This window comes from Gossypium hirsutum, chromosome A02, assembly GCF_007990345.1.
Source record: "Gossypium hirsutum isolate 1008001.06 chromosome A02, Gossypium_hirsutum_v2.1, whole genome shotgun sequence".
NCBI lineage: Eukaryota > Viridiplantae > Streptophyta > Magnoliopsida > Malvales > Malvaceae > Gossypium > Gossypium hirsutum.
Genome location: NC_053425.1, coordinates 102,575,269 through 102,596,227, shown reverse-complemented (window position 1 = coordinate 102,596,227; position 20,959 = coordinate 102,575,269). Strand labels below are relative to the sequence as shown.

The window sequence follows — 20,959 nt, the reverse complement described above, 5'->3', positions numbered from 1 at the left end:
ATAAAGATCATATTCAATCGTGCTGGGTATGATACCGCATATCTTTAAAACGAGAGAATTTTGACATCTAATTTGAGCTATTCAAACATTTTAAAAAAATCGTACTTCGGAAATCTTTTCTTTTAAAACTTTTGATATAAGGACAGCATCAAATCAATTTGGTGCAATTTTTGGGCGTAATGAGGGTGCTAACCTTCCTCATGCGTAATCGACTCCCGAACCCCTTTTTTTGATTTTACATGAACCAAATTATATTTTTCATTGAATAAAGCATTTTAGTAGGTGGTCCAATCACACCTAAATCAGGAGATTGATGGCGGACTCCACATTTTTGTTTTGTTTAGGTGTGATTGGACACCTACTAAACGCTTTATTATTATCTTAGATTTTTTCATTGTTTATATTATGATTTAATATTCCTCCATTATTATTATCTATCTATTATTAATAAACACCATTTAAATATTCAACACAAATACATATCCATATGTTTTTTTTTTGTAGATGTTTTTTTTGTTTTTTTAATTCATTATTTTTTTTATTTTTAGCTTTTTACTCAGTTATTTTTCTTGTTATATATGTAATCAGCTTGTCTGTTTCGTTAATTCATTCTCTCTTTCCATTATTTTTAACGCATTATTTTGTTACGCATATTATCGTCGTTGATTTATTTTCATAACAAATTTGTGTTACATATTTTATCGATACATAATTATGTTCTAAAATAAGTATATTTCGTATTTTGATATTCGAAAATTGTACCTTAATCACGGGGTTTCGACTTTCTCGATAAATCAAATACCGAATATTTTCAAAACATAAATCTTTAAATATTCTCGTTCAACTTGCAAAATATGATTTCTTTCTAAAACCGAGATAATCAAATATCTTTGAAAAATAAATAATTTTCAATGTTTATTCTCGTTTCGGGGATTTAAAATATGTGTCCTAACTACGGGACATAATTCTTTTTCTCGATTAACGTCAAACACACCTTTTCTCAAAAAAATTTTCAATTAAGCAATAATTTAACGATGGATCGTATTTTTCTTCAAATTCTCAATTTTTGACACTAAGACACTAATTAATCAACCAGGTACCAATTTTGGGCGTTACGAGGGTGCTAATCCTTCCTTGTGCGTAACTGACTCCCGAACCTGTCTTTCTAAATTTTATGGATCAAATTCGTTGTTTAAATAAATCAAAACATTTATTAAAAATAACCACTTTTACGAGGTTACTTGATCACACCTCATCAAAAAGGATTGGTGGCGACTCCCATGTTTTCATTTTCAAAATCAAGTCAACCCTGTTTTTCAAAAAATGGCTGTGACACTACTAGGTCGAAGCATTCATCCTAAATGAATCATAAAGGTACAATATTGATTAAGTGTTTATTACTTTAGATAACACAACTAAGTTCTTATTTTTGAATTTTTTTAAAACTCTGGTTTTCCCTTAAACCTATTTTTTACTGCGTTTTCCAAACCCGATCTCTCAACAAATTCTTCTATTGATTGTCACTTTACAAGGAAGGGCCTCACTAAGAATTTTCCATATAAACAAAATCACCTTATATGGGAGTTTATAGGACCAAAGGAATTCATCTTTCTATAGGTTCTATTGTGCAGTAGATACTCAACTGCTCATTTAGAGCTTGAAGTAGTCGATTAACAAAGAACTCATCACATTTGTGTGTATCCAATCGCTTTGGAGGTCCCTCAATCAATAGCTTTGAACTAGTAGGTTCTGTCATCTCAATTCTCAAGAGACACTCATTACCTATATAGTTGTGCCACTCCTCTATTAACTATAGACCATCCACTCTAGTTTTGCCATGAAATGTATCTTTTATACCAAGAATCCCCTTGATTTTTCCTCTATTTAAAGGAAGCTTCCCTTGTGTAATATTTTTTATCAAAGTGTTAGCTTCTAAGGATCAACTCAAGATCGCCTATAGGGAAGTTGAATAGGCCTTTGAGATGTTGTGGTGAAGCAATAAAGATTGTGCAAAAAGAACACAAGAATTTATAGTGGTTCGACCCCAATTGCTTTTGAGAATAAGTTTAACCTTATAATCTCCCTTAGATTTATACCCCAAAATCTTAAGATACAACTCCCTTAAGGTTTCTACCCAAAACCTTAAGAATTAACCCTCTATCAAAGAGAAACAAATAAACAAACAAAGAAATAATCCTTACAAGATCAAGATGTTTTCCAATTAAGCATAAATACAAAGAACACTTGAGCTAAATGAATACAATGAAAGCTCACAAGTGTTTACAAGAAAAGGTATGAAAGAATTAAGCTCTAGGTTATTTTGATTTATCTTTAAGCTTTGACATTGCTCTTCTTATTACTAAACCTTTGGGAGATTGTATTTATACCCACTAATTGATTTCCAACAGTTGTAGTTGTTGTAGAAGTGAATATAACCATTGGGGATGAAATACCAGGTCATTAACTTCACCTGCAGCAACGAGTATCGATACCTATTAAGAGAGTATCGATATTTTTTAAGATTAATGTATTGATTTCAATGACTGTTGGAGAAGGAATATCGATACCTGAGGATTTATCGATACTTTTATGAAAAGTATCAATACCAGATCGATACCTAGTAGAGGTTACAAATTTTAGAATGTCAATTTGGTATCGATTAACAGAGAGTATCGATATCTTGTAGAATATCGATACTTAGACAAAAAAAATATCGATACTTTTGTCCTAGAGCAATTCTAATTTGTTCGAAAATGATTAAAACATATTTGAAATGTTTGACTCAATTAAAACCATTTCAACTTGATTTAATGAAATTGCTCAACTTTACTTTATTCAAAAACACTTTAATTTGTTATATCAAAACATATTATCCAATAAGACTTAGTTTAACACAAAATTCTTAAATCAACAATATTCCCATTAGTGATTCTCCCTCCTAACAAGTTTGGCCAATAATGCTTTGTTCATTGCTTGCATGTTCAAATCCTAAGACCACCTATGGATTGTTTGAGCAGATTTATCCAATAATTCCCATTAGTGATTCTCCTAACAAGTTTGGCCAATTTGAGTTTGTGTTCATCTAGCACATATCATCAACCTATAGCACATTATATATGGTATAGATTATTAAGTTAAAACATATAATCTTAGATAAATAAAAAAGTAATAAAGCTTAATCAATATTAATGTTTTAATACTTTTTTAATTATAACTATACTATATATTAAACTTTTGGTATTATGAATTAATCCGACCCAACTAAATTAGAAAAATAAAGGAAATCAAATTAAATACGATAATTGGAGATAGGATATAAAGTTAATATAATAATATTAAATATTTCTAACGAAACAAAATCCAAGATGAGTTAAAACGAAAGCTAAAAAAACTCATTTTACAAATTCAACGTAATATTTTCTCATTAGTATTTTATTACTTTTATTAGCTGTCGAAACCCTTTTTTATTTTGAAAACAATGGGGATCGACTTTGAAAACAAAAATGTGAAGTCGCCACCAATCTCTTGATTTAGGTGTGATTGGACCACCTACTAAAACGCTTTATTCAATGAAAAATAAATTTGGTTCATGTAAAATCAAAAAAAGGGTTCGAGAGTCGGTTACGCATGAGGAAGGGTTAGCACGCTCATTACGCCCAAAAATTGGTACCAAATTGATTTGATGCTGTCCTTATATCAAAAGTTTTAAAAGAAAAGATTTTCTGAAGTATGATTTTTTTAAAATGTTTGAATAGCTCAAATTAGCGGTCAAAATTCTCTCGTTTTAAAGATATGCGATATCATACCTAGCACGATTGAATATTATCCTTTATACCTTAAGAATACGATTGAATTTTGACTTTTGAAAACTGGTACACTAAATTATAAAAGGTTATCCAAATATTTAGTTCACCGAAAAAGTCATACCCAGTATAGTTGAGCACGATTTTCGAATTCCCCAAATATTAGATATTGCCTTATTTCAGAATTTTTGAATGCAGAAAAATTGAGAATTTGCTCAAAAATACGTTTATTTGTTTAAAATAGATGAAATACCTAATGTATTGTAACAAAACAAATATATATATAAAAAAAGGTTAATGAACATGAATAATAACACAAAGTACAATAAACCTCACTTAATACATCTAAAATTATATACAATTATTTAAGTATGATGTAACCCAATATTCTTTAAGCATGGATAGTGAATAATTAATACAAAAATAATATACACTATATTAGAACCCATATTTTTCCCGGGCCTTAAAATAAATAAATCAAATTTAAAAAAATAAAAGTGTCCATTTATACAGTCCTTTACAAACCAAAATACAAACCCAATAAATAACCAGCCCAATAGACCCTAAACTAACCCAATACCCTTTAGCCTAAACCCCTTTTGACCCAAGTATCAGATTCTAAATTACCCATTACCCTAACCCGATTTCAATAGCCCAAATATTAACCAAATTAAACCCTTTACCCAAAATACCTAACTAGACCAACCCAATCCTAAGCCTACCCAAACCCAATAAGCAGCAACCCAACAAGGCTCAAATTCGAAACACCAGGGCAGAAACCCTAGCGATCCTTAGTGCCGCAAACAGCAGACAAGAGCCCCGCCCAGCACGGCCTTCAATCGTGCTGCAATTATCGCAATCGGCGCACCAATCCACCGGAGATCTCGCCACAGACCTGCAAAAAAGGAAAGAAAGACCGGGCAGGATAAGAAAGAAATCAAAGATTGTACTTTCTATAAATTTATTCAGGCTATAAAATCAAGAATCAAAAACATTGTAAAGGGGGGGGATATACACAAAGATTATACAATAAAATACAGCATTTTAAGTCAGAACGGAGGTGATTTATTTTGTCATTCAAACGTTCTTCAACTTTATTCATTTCATTTCCTTCTCTTTTATACATGCAAAACATAATAGACAAAAACAGATTTGAAAATCAAGTTTAAAATTTCATACGCGAATATTTAAAAAATAAAAATAAAAGATTTTACCTATGATTCTCCTGGAAAGGGGAGGAATTTGAACCTCCGACACCGTGTACGGTGGCGCGTAAGGCGCGTGCAGCGGTGGCCGACAATCGTCGCCGGAGTTCAGGCCGAGGAGGGGAGAGCATTCTAGGCTCGTTACTTTTGTTTTTTTTTTAAATGATTTAGAAATGAAATTTTTGGTTTTTTTAGCTTATATAGCTTTATTAAACGGCACCGTTTTGCTTAATTTAATAAGCATTAAAACGGCGTCATTTAAACAAAAGACCCGCGTGTCGACCCGACTCGGCCAAAGGATCCGCGTGTTTTCTAGTATTGGGCTAATTTCCCAATTGGTCCTTCCGCATTTGTATCCTTTAAAATTAGGTTTATTTTATCTTTTAATTTTGCTCAAATATTTTGTTTTTATTTTAATTTGGTCCTTGGGCTCTTGTAAAAAAGAAAGCGCATAAACGATGTCGTTCTAAAAGGGATATTTCCGTTTTAATCCCCCTCCTTGTGCGCACATTTAATTTGACCCTTTTTTATTTTTTAAATTCTAAATTTCATCTGTATTTTATTTCTATTCTAATTTAATCCTTTCTAAATTTTATTTTTTATTCTAACTTTATTTCTTTTTAGATTATTATTATTTATTTCAATATTTTGTATATATATATTTATCTTAAACCCTTTTTTATATTGAATTATTTTAATAATATTGTTTCATTCATTATTTTTCGTATATATTATTTATTTTATTCTAAATCTTTTTATAAATATAAAAATTGTTTTATTTTTCTATATTATTACTTTTCATATATTATTTTATGTATTATAAGTATTATTTTAAAGCTTGTATATTATTATCATATATTATTTTAAATTTTTTATCAAAAAATTATGTATTATTTTACATTTATATATACATATTGTATGATATTTTAAAATAATTTTTTATATAAAGTTTTGTTTCATTGCTTTATATATATTATTTATTATATTTCATAAATTACTTTTTCTTTATCTATTTACAAAGCATTAATTATTTTTTTAATCATTTCTTTATATCTATATTATTTTAATATCCATTTTTTAAATATCGTATTTATTTTAATTGTTATTTAAACATTTCACTTCTTAACTTACTTTGTATATTTTTAAGTTTTGCTAGTCTCTTTTGTATTTTCTTCTATATTTACTTATCATTGTTTTAGTATGTTAATTTTATCATATCAATTATCCATCATTCTATGTTATTGTTTTTTAATCAATTATATTTGCATGAAATATTGGTATGTATTATGTAATTTATATTGCTTTAATTTTGATATCTTGTAACATATTACTTGCATCATTATTTTAAAAGAATTTCAAATAAAAGGTTTTTTTTCTTTAAAATAAGGCAATATTTTTGTATTTAAAAATTTGGAAAATAGTACCCTAACATGCTAGGTTGCGATTGCTCGTTTGTCTAAATATCTAAAATACCTTTTTAAACAAATTTTCCAAATCACGAGATGATCTTAGCTACGAGAATTTAAAAACATTGTGTCCTAACATGGTGGATGTGATGATAGTATTCTTTTGAAACAAAAGAATCTCGATTTTCAATTCAATTTTTTCAGATTTTAAAAAAGAGGTCATACTTTTAAATCTTTTCAAGGTTTCGACATTAGGACAGAAAATCAATCAATTGGTACCAATTTTGGGCGTTACGAGGGTGCTAATCATTCCTCATACGTAACCGACTCCCGAACCTGTTTTGTAAAAAATCGTAGACCAAAATGTTTTATTTGGTGGTCCAATCACACTTAAAAGATTGGTGGCAACTCCCGTTTTCATCTTTCTTAAAGTCGATCTCGTTTTTCCAAAACCCTCTAAAAAATGGTTTCGACGCTATAATTAACATGACACAAAATAAAATGATGCATAAACAAAAAAAGATATATATATATGAAATAAAATGGAATTAGAAATCAATATAAGACATTTTCAACATAATGATGAATTAATAATCATATAATACGTATATAAGTTGACAAATTTGCATAAAAACTTAGGATACATGTTTATTGAAATAGTTATTATAAAATACAAAGTTCAAATCAAATTATATATGAAATATTTAAAACACAAACTCATTTAAAAATTGATAATTCACATGATAAATTAAATAATGTATTAAATATGAAGGAATGACAATACATTATATAAAATAATATACAAAATAAATTTATGAAACATGTATATACGAGTAAAATTGGGTATAATTATTTAAAAAAATGAAATTAATAAGGTATGAAAGAAACGAAGTAAATATATAAGTTATATAGGTAACAAAATATAATCCATAAGGATAATATGAGAGTGTATACAATAAATAAATTATATGATTTAAAATAGGGTTCTTAAAAGAAATATATTATACACATAAATAACTTTAAAAGAGGATACATACATAGAAAAATATTTACATAAAGTTATATGAAAATAATAACATGTACCATAGTAAAAATAATTTAATATGGATTATATACATGTGAAAAAATGTTAGAAATAATTGTATGTCAAAATATCATTTAATTAAAATATGAATTATAAGATTAACCTAATTTTATCATAAATTATATACGTAATAAATTTAAAAAACACAATTATATACAAGTTTATTAAAAACTATATGTATAAGAATATCATAGCTTTAACAATGGATGTAAATTAAATATAAGTACTAAATATATGTTTAATAACAATTTAAATGACACATAAAATAAATGAATTTAAAAAGAATACAAACAATTAAAATATGTGAATAAACATTATTAAAAAAATAAAATATCATAGAATTAACAGCATTCATAAACTAAAATAAATTTTACCACAAATAATATGCCAATTATTAAAATGATAGAATAAATAAAAAGATCATTATAATGCTTTTCAAAACGAAATTTAATTATCAAAGCAACAAAATATCACAATTAATAATCTAGCATGTAGGAAAAAAAATTATGTGCAGTAAATAAAAATGTGGATAAGACTTAATTGAAGCAAGGTTAAAACAGGAGAACCGATTTACAAATAAAATAATGGCAAAATAGGATCAATGTGCTAAGCGCACAAACATGTGGGGACTGAAATTACAAATATCCCGAACCCCTAATGCTGCACTAAACCGTGGATCAAAGTGAAAAAGCGCACAAATTGGAAGGTCAAATTAAAAAAAAAAAACAAAGTAGCAAACAGGACGCGATTGAAGTACCTCACGCGAAAATTGACCATTTCAGAGGACAGGGCGTGGATCTGGGTAGCCCAGCGGGTTAGTGCGCGGACCCTCAAGCTTGGACGGCGCCGTTTTTGTTATACACCTAAAACTAAAAGAAAATAAATGGCCATCAGCCATTTCTTCAAAGCACGAATTGAATACCCAATTATTAGGGTTTCAACTCAACCGCCTTCATTTGCTAAGGCTATTTCATCATCAATTCACCATTAAAATTGGTGATTGATGTAGGTTCGGCCTTTATTTCTATGGAAAATCAACACTCAAAAATCACTTTTACTTATGGACCCGCATTTCTAACCCCGATTTTGACGGAGAAGCCAAGGGATCTCATCAATGTATTTAGCAGAGGTAACTTTCTCGTTTTCCTTTCTTTTTTTTAAAAAAAAAACTAAAAACAAGCCAAATTAAAAGAGGGAAAAAAATATTGAGGACAGAAGAGAAAAATTTAAAATCACCTTCGGATTTTTAATTCTTAGTATTGGATTTCCCAGTGTGTGTGTAAGTTTTTTACAGGTACATTCGTAGGCTTTTATAGCGGAATTTACAGAGTAAAATAAATAAAAAATAAAAATAAAAATACATTTTTTGCTGTTATTTGCTGTACACAAGCATGAGCGGAGACGCGCGCGAGGGGCTGGTGCGCACGTGTGGTGCTGGAGACCGACTGTTAGTTGCGGCGTGAGGGGAGATAGCTAACTGCTGGTGTTTCAGGAAACCTCTAGGGTTTCTGGTGTTTCAGTTATTGGGCCTTTTTCGGGTCATTTTGTGTCTCTGATTTGGGCTTGTTTAATGGACTATTAATTTGGACTTTATTTTGGTTATTTATTTATTTATTTTGATTTATTTTTTGATTTTTTGTGTAAGCCCAGGCACAAATTGGGTCTTACATTAACAACAATTAATTTTTAAAAGAAATATTTTTATTCTATATAGTAGGTGTATCATTAATATATATCATAGTGTAAACATTAAAACATGTGATCAATATTTTTAAAATTTAATTAATAAATAAATTTTAAAATTATATTAAGGCTTCACGTCAACTCAACTTTTATCTTAGTTTTACAATAATATTATGAATATTTGACCATATAAACATAAATGCTATAATTTCTTAACCACAAACAAGCTCATGCAATAACAAGCCGACAGCTTTTGGTTACCCAAAGATTACACTCAACACTAGAAAGTTGACACTCAAAAGAGAAATTAGTTTATAATCTCCTTTCTCAAGTAATTCTATGACCATCAACAAAGATTTCTTATGTTATTATACTATCTAGCTAGGAAAAGAAGAAGAAGAAGAAAAAATATATAGGAAAATGGGTTTTGGTTAGTAGTTTATATTGGCTAAAATATTAAAATTATTTACTTCAATTTTCCTTTTAAAAAATAAAATAAATTTTTGTAACTCGATGTTAATTACTTTTGTTAGATTATCATATGAAAAAAAAACCCATAATTTAAGCTTTTATTTCAACGGTTCATTTAGCTATAATAATTTAGAAAATTAAAGGCTTATCCGACTATATTTTAAACTTTTAAATTATTTTTGAGTATAATTTAAAAGATTAAGTGTGTTTTTTTATAAATAATTTCATTATAGGTTTTGATCATATTTGCTTACAATGTTTAGAACTACCTATAGTCTATTCTCAACCCATAAATAAGAGGATAACATATTTAACGCACTTGAACTCATGTTCTCTTGCATTGGCAACAATACTTGTACCAATCAAGCTAAGACTCAACCCACAAATATTAAGTGATTATTAAGACGTAATAAAAGTATATAAATTTATTAAAATAAAATAAAAAATTAATGAATTTTTTTATTAATTTAGCTATTTATATTAAAACCAAACCTTTCTACTTAATTAAATTAATTACTCCCCATGCAAAAAGTATTTAAGTTCAAGATGTTAGGTTGTAACTTTTTGTTGTTAATTATATTGAAATTAAAGGTTGGAGGACTTACCTTTGTTTATTTATTTATTATATTTATTTATATTAATTTGATTGATTTTATAATTATTTAGACATACCTTTATATTGTCTCTAAAAACTATATTTTGTGCAAGTCTAGACGACAAAAAGCTACCATTAATAGTATCAATTTGTGATTATGCGATGGAAATTGAGCGCCTATCATTTATAATAAATAGATAGACACGACTTAGGGCTAGCAAATCTGATATATATATATATACCCACAAAGGGCTTTCTATTTGATTAAATTCTATTTGATTAAATTGATACACAGTATCCTATATTTGCAATAAGTTTAAATTTTAAATTTTGCAATTTTTCTTTTATATAAGAACTATTTATACATTCTTTTCGATTCTTAAATAAGAGGATAAGTATATTTTAACGTATTCGAACTTAGATTTTCTCATATTATTAATAATTAATGCCAATTAAATTAACAGTATTTGTCTTTTTCTTTTTTTCTCTAAAGGGGTTTTGTTGCAAAATAGAGAACAACCCTATATAACCTAGTTAGAATTGCGACAAAATGTAATAATACATCAGCAATTAAACAATAACATGTTTAACGATGTGACTTTAACTTTGGTTCATTGTGTTAACCTTTGCTGATTTTGAATTAGTATTAACCGTGTTCTAATTTGATATGGGGTTAGTAAGTTAGTACGCATTAGATTTTTGACTTATTTTTTTAAAAGAAAAAAAAATAGAAAAAAGAGTAAAGTAAATGGAAAGGAAAGGTAATAAAATAATAGTGACATTAAATGGAAAAAATCAATTTCTTTCTTTAAAGAGGAAAAATCTGCATTTTTTAACGAAAAATATAAAAATAATCTATCTTCTTCTTCTTCTTTTTTTGAAAAAATAAAATAAAATTACAACCAATTAAACTAAATCACTAGGACATCCTGCAAATAATTGTAACCCTTCCTCTCTGTCAAAAGTTATTTTAGCTATGCAATCTGTTTCTCTATTTTCTTCTCTTGGGATATTATAATACCTCACACCCCGCTTGTACGTTATGGCCAAATCTTGAAGAGTTACACTAACTTATTGAAAAGCCCATAAATTTACTTTGAAAACGTGTGGTAAAACCAGTGCTAACTTTGATAAATCATTTTTCAATTTTAAGGAAAATTCTCGTTTATGCCATTACTTTATTACAAAATTCATTTAAGTGATTAAGTGTTGAAAACTATAGTTTAACTTTTAAGCAAATATTTTTGCTAATAGAAATATATTAGTTGCTTAAAATCAACAAAAGCAACCAAAAAGTCTGAAAAGTCCAATATTAACATAAAGTTTATATTAAACTGTTTTTATCGAAAAAGTCTAATCCTAAGTTTTCGCATGCCGTCTGATCCTAGGTTTGCTGATTACCTGAGAGGATAAAATAAAAGGATGAGCTTACGAGCCCAGTGTATAACTTAACCCACAGAAAAAATTAGATGCATATAAAATAACAGATACGTATACAATTGCAATTCAAATACATATTCAGATCCTACCCCATCCACTATATACCATCTCCATCCAACCCTACACACCAATTAGGGCAATAAATACCCATCCAACTCCACACACCTGTAAGTGGGCATATGTCACTTTTTAGAATAATGCAGCCAAGCCGTTAGAATTAATGCAGTAATCCGTTAGAATCAAGTAGGTGTGGCAATACCATCAAATAAGGCAAATCATTAAACTGCTAACACTTCCTCCATTTAATCAATATTCCACTCAATGCACATGCAATACTAAACAGATATCGGATGCACATATGACATACATTGTAAACACATCAGATTATAAAAAATCATGCTTTCAGAAATCACATAAACAGAGGCAGAATATCATATTTCATAACTATAAATCATACATAACTAATTTTGGAGCCTACGGGGTGGCTAATCTAGAATCGCACTTCAAATATGACCTTAACTAAATTTTACAAAATTTGGGCCCACATTGCCTAACACATGCTCGTGTGGCCACACGCCTCAAATAACCCAGCTGTAACACCCATTACCCGTATTCGACGTCAGAATAGAGTACGAGGCATTATCGGACTTACACACAAGCAATCATGCAGAACCGAGACATGAACTTCCACACAAATTTAAAATGTTTAAAAATATTCGTATCGTCCCTTAGACGAGCCTACGAGGCCCAAAACATACATTGGGGGCGGTTCTGAGCTAAACAGAGAACTTTGGAAACTCTCCAAACACTTAGAAAATTTTTCATAAATAGAGGGGTCATACGCCCGTGTGGTTTGGGACACGCCCGTGTGGGTAGGCTGTGTGGTCACACACGCCTGTGTCCCTAACCTGTGTAACTATTTGTTTATGACATCATCAACGAATTAAGGTCACATGGCCAATGCGTCATTTAATTTTCATAATTTTTCTTAAAATTGGTGCAGACTTCACACGTCCTAAGCGCATGCCCATGTCCCTAGGTCGTGTCCTTCACACGGCTGAGACACATGACCGTGTCTCTGTCTATGTGGCCAATTCGTAGCTAAAATTTAAAATACATGGGTCATATGGTCGGACCACACACCCATAGGGTAAGCCGTGTGTCTACCTATATGGAAAAAATAAGACTATTTACCAAGCCTTTTTGCCACCCTTACTTGCACCAACCTACACAACATCAAACAACACCCATCCAAGCATATACACACTACCAATTCAGCCACAACCAAGACATCCACACATCAATTTCATGCTAATTTCTATCACATACAACATCTCATACTTATCATCACAAACCATGCAATAACCACATCTATGAAAGGCATCATCATATGTATATATACTTAACCAATATTAGCCAATACCATATGGCCATTTACAAAATGAATCAATTACCATTACTAGCCAACACACTTGGCCAAATCAATAATGACACATATCACAAAAAAGACCAAGTCCCTATACATGCCATAACTCAAAATAATGGAATCATAAGTACCCAAAAAAATAATTTGATAGTGCGAATAGATCTCCGACCGACTTCAATCCCTGAGCTGGCTTGATGACATTATAAGAAATGAAAAGGAAGGGGGTAAGCTTTAAGCTTAGTAAGTTAGCATGTAAATAATTAACAACTTTAAACATACAATAACATACATAAAACATAATGTAAATTAGCACAAAATCATCAAGTGTTCATAAACATATCTTACTCACTTGCATCCTTACCAATAATGCATCTTAAATCGAAATAATTTCTTATGAGTTTTTGCGTACGTACCTGTACTACTTCATAACATAATCATAACCTTTCACGTCTTTGACATTGTTTTTAAATTACCCATTGAACCACTTGGAATACTAAAGGATACTCAGGAATCACATACACATAGAATCATACCAATTCCATATCCCAGATATGGTCTTACATGGGATCTCATATCATTGCCTATAGCCCAAACATGGTCTTACACAAAATCTCATAACAATGCCATATCTCAGATATGGTCTTACACGTAAACTCATAACCCTAATGTCATGACATTTGTATCCTAATTTCCTAAGGTTCAGCCGGGAATTTCGCCGTATCAAATCTTTGCTGGACGAATCCATGGTAATTGTAAAAATCATACAACAACAAAATATTAAATACATAATATAAGTTGCATTATTTACACACAAACTTACCTCGATACAAAATATAGCTAACTAATTCGATTTAGTCCATAACTTTGTTCTTTCCCCAGTCTAGGTCTGTACTCCGTTTTTCTCGATCTATAATAGCAAATTTAGCTCGTTTAATTATCACATTGTTCAAATCAGTCCAAAAACCATATTTTGGAAAATTATAGTTTTGCCTCTAAACTTTCACATATTTACAAATTAGTCCTTAGGCTCGTAAAATGAAATGTACTCATTTTCTTTGTTACCTAAGCCTACCTGAACCTATATCATGCTTATACCAGCCCACATTTTTCATCAAATCACATTTCTACTACCCATTTTTATAAATTTTATAAATAAGCCCTTTTTAGGTGTTTTCATCAAAAATCACTTAGTAAATGATGTTTATCACACATCAAACTTTCATAATCTACCATGAAACATCAAAATACATGTATGTCACACATGGTTCAAACCCTAAGCATCAACCCTAGCTCAAATAAATGGTAGAAATGGCTAGATCGGTTGATAATAGCTTTAAAAATGTAAAGAACATTAAAAACGGGGTTAGAATGCACTTACAATCAAGCTTGAAAGTTGAAGAAACCCTAGCTATGATGACCTTAGGAATTTCGGCTATGGCATGCAGAAGATGACCAAATTTTGACTTAATTTTCCCTTTTTATTCTTTTTTAGTCAAATGACCAAAATGCCCTTTTACTGAACTTTCAAATTTTACTTATTAATGCCCATTTTTGTCTATAAAAATAGAAATTGGTCTATTTAAGGACCTTTAATTAATAATCCATAGCTATTTCATACTTAAAGCTTCTAGAATCACATATTTTGCAACTTTTGCAATTTAGTCTTAAAAATCAAATTGGACACTCTATCAACAAAATTTCTTAACGAAACTTTCATATAATCATGCAAGCATATCATTGATCTCAACACATTCATAAAATTATTATTTCTACTTTGAATTTGTGGTCTTGAAACTACTATTTCAACTAGGCCCAAAATCGGGATGTTACACAGCCCATGTGGCTCACACAGCTTGTCACGCGGCTGTGTGGCTCACATGATTATGTGACATCAGTAGTGGCTTTTTGGCATCACATCATTCACTGTTTTTCGAGGATTCCATTACACACCTGGTTTGTTTTCGATGCAAATCCAACAACGAGAATGCTAGAACCTAAATTCAACATTTGAACGACCAATTTTAGTAATGAAACACTAAATCTAAATCACTAATTTGACAACAACTACAAACCTTAGGCCTTAACAAAGCCGAAAGCCAGCCTTTCGGCATTCAATCACTTACTGATAAACGCCAAATTATACATAGTTTTACCTCAAATACTTAGCATATTTATGGATGTTTACTACTAGATTTGTGGATTTTGGTGCTCTTAATCCGGTTATTTCATGTTTTGTACTCAAGAGAGCACCAAGAGTCAAAAGGAGCCAAAAATGGGCTAAAAAGGGACAAAACGGACCAAATCGAGAAGATCACACGGCCTAAGCCTTGCCACACGGGCTGCTCACACACCCGTATCCTTCGAGGGTGTCGACCAAGACTCTCATGATTCACACGGCCTGGCCATTGACCCACATGGCAGTGTGCAATTTAATGGATCGAACACGATCTGGCATACACGTCACACGGTCGTGGCACACGGGCGTGCCCCTTTTTCAAAGAGTTGTATTTTACACGGAAAAGGGTACTTAGGGAGGAAGAGAGCTAATCCAAAGCCTATATAAACACCCTAAGTGTGACCTAATAAGGGAGCCTCTTCCAGAACTTTTCTGGAATACAGAACCACATGCTAGGAATTACTTGAAAGAAGTCAGACGATCCATCCCAAAAGCCGGAGTTACTCCAAGACTGAAGATCTCTCTCAGAATTCCTTCAGGGGTTTTAGAGTTTTCTTCATGTTTTGTTATTTCTATACTTTTGAGATGTACTCTTATTTTATTATGAACTAAACCCCTTAGATACCTAAGGAGGATAAAACCTATGATGGATCTTGTTATTATTATCCGAACTGTATGATAAATACTTGATTTGTTCTTAATTATGTGTTCTTAATGCTTGAGTTAATATTCTGGGTATTAATTCATGATTTGATGTGCTTATGCAGAGGAGGAATAGACCTTGCCTAAGAGTAGATTTGGCATAATTAAGCGGAGTTGATCGAACGCCTAGAAATAGGGTTACGAGATTTTGCCGAATTAGGGTGGAACCTAATATGGGAGTCCATAGAGTGATTTACTGCTTCTCTAGGGGTTTTAATTAAGAAAGAAATTTTGATTAATTCAACTGAGGGTTAGACGTTATTAGTCTCGAAAGGGATAATAACATAGGTTAGGGAATCTCACGGATCAAGTCAAGTGAATAAATCGTCTGATTCAGAGTCAGATAACAAGTGAAATCTAGGTGGATTCCTCCTTGGGTGTCGTCTTTATCAATTGCTTTTCTTCAAGTCTTTTTCCAAATTTTCTCTTTGCTTTAATTAAATTAGTTAATTAGTTTAGATAATTAGTTTTATAAATAGACCCTTTTATTCTTAGGCTAGATAATAAAAAGATAGTTATTATTAGTACTTTTGGGTCCCTTAGGTACGATATCCTGGTCTTGCCATTACTATACTATTGTTCGATAGGTGTGCTTGCCTTTTCGTCGTGATAATAGTTAGTTTAAGTTTGATCTTTATTATAAATATTTATTACTTGTTACGAATCACACGATCAAGTTTTTGGCGCCGTTGCCGGGGATTCAAAATATTAGGAGCGCTAAATTTTTATTACTTTAGCCATTTATTTTTCTTGCAATTTAATTTTAGTTTATTATTATTATTATTTATTAATTTACTTATTTTTTTCTCTTCGCAGGTTTTTATAGTTTATGACTAGAAGAAACCCGTCAGGACCATTACTTCTTGATGAAGAAATCGATTGCACAGTTTGTAGAAATCAAAGAGAAATAAGGCGTAGCTTACGATACACGGAGAACGAGCGAGAAGACGATACTCAACCTCCAACCGACGAGATGGCTGAAAACCAAGGCAATCAGTTACCTCCTACAATTGCGGCTAATCAAAATCCTGCTCCACGTACTATGTATGGTTATGCTAAACCTTCTTTAACAGGAACTGGATCTAGCATAGTTAGACCTGCTATAGCTATAAATACTTTTGAATTAAAACCTAACACTATTCAGATGATACAGCAGTTTGTTCAGTTTGATGGTTTGCAGGATGAAGATCCCAACGCACACTTAGAGAACTTTCTGGAATTTTACGATACATTTAAAATCAATAGCGTTTCTGATGATGCCATACATCTTCGGTTGTTTCCCTTTTCACTGAGAAACAAAGCTAAACAGTGGTTGAACTCGTTACCACGAGGGTCTATCACTACTTGGGAACAAATGACCGAGAAATTTTTACTGAAATATTTTCGGCCGGCTAAAACAGCTAAATTAAGTAATGATATCTCTTCTTTTGTGCAGATGGATTTAGAAACACTTTACGATGCATGAGAGAGATACAAGGACTTACTGAGAAGGTGCCCTCACCATGGGTTATCGCTTTGGCTTCAAGTACAAATATTCCGCAATGGCCTGAATCCCTCGACTAGGCAAATGGTTAACGCAGCTGCTGGCGGAACCATCAATAATAAAACACTGGAAGATGCCTATGAATTTATAGAGGAGATGTCACTGAATAACTATCAGCGGCAAGTTATGAGGACAAAGCCAACGAAAACAGCCGACGTTTATAACATCGATTCAGTTACCATGCTCTCTAATCAGGTAGAACTTCTCAATAAAAAGATTGACGGTTTACTTGGTTCAACGCAGGTACATCCAGTAATGAGGTGTGACTCAAGTGGCGGAGGTGTGCATATAGAATACCAATCCTTCAATTCTACAACTGAAGAAGAACAAGTCAACTATATGGGTAACAATAACTTCCGATCTCAAAATAACCCATACAGTAATACTTATAATGCAGGTTGAAGGAACCATCCAAATTTCTTCTGGGGTGGTCAAGGGAATCAAAAGCCACAAAATCCTCAGTTTTCAACAACCACCTTATAAACAAGAGAAGAAACCAAACCTTGAAGAGATGATTTCTAAATTCATCTCAGTGTCAGAAACCTGTTTCCAAAATACCGAGACAGTACTTAAGAATTAACAAGCATCGATCTAAGGACTCGAAACTCAGATAGGCTAGCTATCAAAACTAATCTCCGAATGACCACAAGGTAGCTTACCAAGTAATACTGAACCTAATCCGATGGAACACCTCAATGCAATTAGTACTCAAAATAAGGAAGGATTCATTGCACCGGAGCCAGAATTACAGCAAGACAACGCGATGAACAAAGGTCGAGAAGAGGTAAACGATAATGATCCTAAATAGGTAAGTACGAATCATGAACCTCGTGTGCCATATCCTAAAGCAATGACGAAAGACAAAACAGAAGAACAATTCGGTAAGTTTGTCAAACTCTTAAAGAAATTACATATTAACTTACCCTTTATTGAAGTTCTGTCCCAGATGCCCAACTCAGCAAAATTCTTAAAGGAACTTCTGAGCAATAAAAGAAAATTAGACGCTACATCGCATGTGGAACTCAATGCAGTCTGCTCAGCTATTCTAAAGAATAAGCTACCTAACAAATTGAAAGATTCAGGGAGTTTTACAATTCCTTGCTTAATTGGTAGTTTATCTGTGAATAATGCTTTAACTGATCTAGGGGCAAGTATAAATGTTATGCCATATAAGATGTTTAAACGACTAGGTCTCAGTAAACCCAAACAGACTAGGATGAACATACAATTGGCTGACAAAATATTTAGATTTCCTAAAGGTATTATTGAAGATGTTCTTGTTAAAATTGATAAATTTATTTACCCAATAAACTTTGTCGTCTTAGATATGGATGAGGATAACGAGGTACCTTTAATTTTAGGACGACCCTTTTTAGCAACTGCCAGAACCATTATTAATGTAGGCACAGGAGAGCTAATACTTCGTGCAGGAGATGATGCAGTAACACTTCAAGCACGCGATTCAGTCAAAACTTCTAAAACTCAAGATAACGCTATGAAATTTGTCAATGATAAAATTAATATTCAATTGTCCTTGCAGGAACCTCCTCGAACCAAGACAATGAAGACAGTGCACTATTATCAAGTAGCGAACAAAGACACCCATGAGGAATGAAAGCTTCAAATAGAGGAGCTAGATGAATGACGAGCACACAAATCGAGAACACATGATAAACCGAAACTATGCCAAAACAAGCCTGATACCTCTCCTAATCAACTTAAGATTGGCGATAAAGTCTTACTAGATGCCGCAGATCCCCACATTGTCACTACTACACCAAATGAGGAAATCCCTCTTACGATACTCAGTATTTTTTCATTCGGTACGGTGGAGGTGAGTCATCCCAAGTTCGGCAGTTTTAAGGTAAACAACACCCGATTAAAACCTTATTTTAAGATTGACAGCAGGAATGAGGAGCATGAACTCCTCAAACCACCATGATCATTCAACGGAGAGGTAAGTCGAGCTTAGACTATAAATAAGCGCTTCTCGGGAGGCAACCCGAGCATTAACATATTTTGATTTCTTTATTTTTAATTTCTAACACTTTGAATCATTAACTTAATTTTTGAATTGCAAAGTTTTTCAGCATACACAGCCAGGCATACGGGCGTGCCTAAAGCCATGGCCAAATAAGGGAAAAGACACGACTGTACGATACTGGCTTGTTGAAGCGGGACATGATTTCCCCAAAACACGGGGTGTGATAAATCCCCACGGCCGTGCGAAATGGCCGTGTTTGACACACGTCCAAGACACATGGGAGTGGGATAGTAGCCGGGCACGACCTAAATTGTAAAATTCGAAAAACACGGGCTCACCTTCAAAGTACACGGGCGTGGCCCTAGGCCGTGTGAACCTCCCCTATATAAGTAAACCACTGTTCATCTTCTTCCCCTTTTTAAAACCCTAGCCGAAATCTACCCTTCCCCATTCTCTAATCCCTATTCCAGCCACCATTCCCCAGATTCTCACTTCTCCAACCCCCAAACCACCCTCAAATCCACTCCCCTTGCATTAATCCCCACTTTCCCCTCTCTATACCCTCCATTTTTCCTCCACACAGCTATATCCCGGCGTCACACGCCTATGCTCGCCACCAACACGCCCATGCACCGCCCTACAGCAACCTTTGGTTCACTTTCTCAACCTTATTTTTCCAATTTGTGTTGCTACATTAGTATTCTATATGCTTTACATAGATATTGTTACTATTAAAAATATGTTTTAGACAAGTTAGGAATTTGCTTTAGAATTTTCTATATTTGAATTGTTTAAGCTACTAAATAGAATATACTAGTTTTAGGTCTCTTGCTTAACTACTGATGTAGCTTAGATTCTATCAATGCTCATGTATTTTTAGGAACATTATGTCGCCATTGAGAGGCAAGAAGGCCGCGGTCCCATCCTCAAAGAGATGTAGGGGACCGGGTTCTTCTTCGATACGTGCTACAGCCGAAGTTCGGCACCCGTTCCTTGAATTTCTGCAAGCTTCGCAGGAGGAGCTATTTCAGATACTACGTGCACGACCCCTCACTACAGGTTACTGCATTGACTGGGCTACCGTCGAGCAAGTTCAGCTAGTTGATGCCATCCGTGCCCTCTTATCCACAAACACATGGGAACGGTTCTTTTCTATTACCGATCCCACTTATTTAGAGCTAACTTTAAAATTATGCTCTACTTTTCATTTACAGGTGGTGATGACGAACAATGACAACCCAGGCACCATTCACTTCCGATTAGGTGGTCTAGTTCACGCAATGAGTGTCCCAGAGTTTGGAGTCGCTCTAGGACTTTACACCGATGAGTTTATGGAGGACGAAGACATGAATGCATTACTACGAAATATCCATATTTCTCTCTCCTTGTGCTGGAAAGCTTTGGCACCACTCTCTTCTACCTACAACCCCAGCCGCTCGAA

At 32.4% G+C, this 20,959-nt stretch overlaps 1 long non-coding RNA gene and 1 other non-coding gene across 2 annotated transcripts; one reads left to right on the top strand and one right to left on the bottom strand.

Annotated features, from left to right (window-relative positions):
- The first annotated feature begins 7,872 nt into the window (after positions 1-7,872).
- On the top strand, positions 7,873-8,837 carry LOC121208577 (uncharacterized). Its single transcript, XR_005903684.1, has 2 exons — positions 7,873-8,627; positions 8,771-8,837. It is a non-coding gene; the product is annotated as an uncharacterized lncRNA (long non-coding RNA).
- An 8,556-nt stretch (positions 8,838-17,393) lies between these two features.
- LOC121216893 (small nucleolar RNA R71) lies at positions 17,394-17,500 on the bottom strand. The gene has a single exon (XR_005913102.1). It is a non-coding gene; the product is annotated as a small nucleolar RNA R71 (small nucleolar RNA).
- Positions 17,501-20,959: the final 3,459 nt, after the last annotated feature.